The sequence below is a fragment of the Oryx dammah genome, unplaced genomic scaffold (genome assembly GCF_014754425.2).
Source record: "Oryx dammah isolate SB20612 unplaced genomic scaffold, SCBI_Odam_1.1 HiC_scaffold_5, whole genome shotgun sequence".
Classification (NCBI taxonomy): domain Eukaryota; kingdom Metazoa; phylum Chordata; class Mammalia; order Artiodactyla; family Bovidae; genus Oryx; species Oryx dammah.
The window spans coordinates 46,209,999-46,211,706 of NW_024070189.1; the positions used below are offsets into that span (position 1 = coordinate 46,209,999).

The following is a 1,708-nucleotide window of genomic DNA, read 5'->3' on the forward strand; positions in this document are numbered from 1 at the left end:
ACTGTGACCCCTGGACAGTAGCCTGCTTGGCTCCTCTGTCCATGGGATTTCCAGGCATGAATACAGGAGTAGGTTGTCATTTCCTTCTCCAGAGGATCTTCCCAACTGAGGAATTGAAGCTGGGTCCCCTGAAGTTCAGGCAGATTTTTTACCACTGTGTCACCTGGGAAACCCAAAATTTGGTATGTATAAAACTAAAAACAATGCGGGACCCTAAATTGGATCTCAGAATAGCATAGAGATAATTAATGAAAAGAAATGGTGAAATATAAATAAAGTTCATAGTTGGTAGGAATAATGGTCCAATGATATGATTTTTGGATAGGTATACTGTATTATTAAGTAAAATGTTAACTTTAAAAGCTGGGTGAAATATTCATGAGAACTATCTGTACTATCTTTGCAACTCCTCTATAAGTCTAACATTATTTCAAAAGAAAAAGTTAAAACACTGTATTTCATAGGAATCACCTCAGGTACATGTTGAAAATGCAAAATTCTCCAATTTCAGGGCATGAAAATAGTAGTCCTGGAGCAGGGTCGAAGAATCTGCATTCTAATTGGCACACAAGGACATTCGAATGCAATTCCTTAGGGGTCATACTTGGAGAAACTGTGGTCTGAAACAAATACTGCTTCAGAGAAAAATAAGTGATGATTAGAGGTGAGTAAATGGAAAATACAACCTGAGACTCTTGTGTGAGATCTCGATTTTTTTTCATTTTCTGAACAGATTTTACTAAAGGTCTTTATAGGCCAACATGCAGACCCTCCAGATCCAGCTGTCAAGGAAACCTTGTTACGCCAGGCATACTGCTGGGGCATAGCAGGGAACTCTGGCTTCCCATCCTTCTGTTCTGAGACAGAGGTGGTTGGCAGTGTCTCAACTCTGGGTCCACAATGCTCACATGGTCAAGCAGGGGCTTCTTTAAGGCCAATCTTACCAGCTAGGTCACAGGACAGCATAATCTTCACTTGATGCCCAGTGCACCCTGTCTTAGCATGACATGGTACATGGTGACATCAACATAGCAGTTAACAAGGTCCCCAGTGTGGATCAATAGGCCATCCACAGTCTTCATGGATTTAGCCCTCTGTCCACAGAATTTCCCAGACACCATGACCTCAGAGTCTCTGGCCCCATTCTCCATGACGAACAGAGCACACCATAGCAGGCCCTCCAGATAGCAATGCAGAGACTGCCTGGGCAGCGGCATACAGACCTCTTGTGACTGCCATTTTAGGATACCTCCACCAGCTTATGTATAAATTTAGGAAAGTTATTAATCTGCTGGGCCTCAGATTCCTCATTTATAAAAGAAGGTGAACCTATGGAATTCTAATGATCATCCCTGTATAGTACATAAAATGAAAGGACAAGGGTTTCTGCAGCATTACTTCCATGCATGCAAGAGTCTGATCCTGCAGTGAGTTAAACACAGTCACAAAGGAGACACAACCATGTTGAAAATGCACAGTCGCTGTGACAATGCCAGCAGCAAGGGACATTAGGTTTTGCATTTGCTTTTGAATTTGCTTTACTGAATTGAGAAGCAGACACTGTAGTTGTGATAGCATGCCCTTTTGCTTTGTGAAACAGAAATCCTCTCTGCCATCTGTGAAGACTCTGGGGAAAGGAAGTGAGGTCTCTGGCTCCAGGCCTTTCATTAGAGAACAGTTTTGTACCAGATGAGGCCACAGACTCAGA

The 1,708-nt window shown here is 42.6% G+C and overlaps 1 pseudogene; it reads right to left on the minus strand.

Moving 5' to 3' along the window:
* Nucleotides 1–591: 591 nt before the first annotated feature.
* LOC120864462 lies at nucleotides 592–1,174 on the minus strand (annotated as a pseudogene).
* Nucleotides 1,175–1,708: the final 534 nt, after the last annotated feature.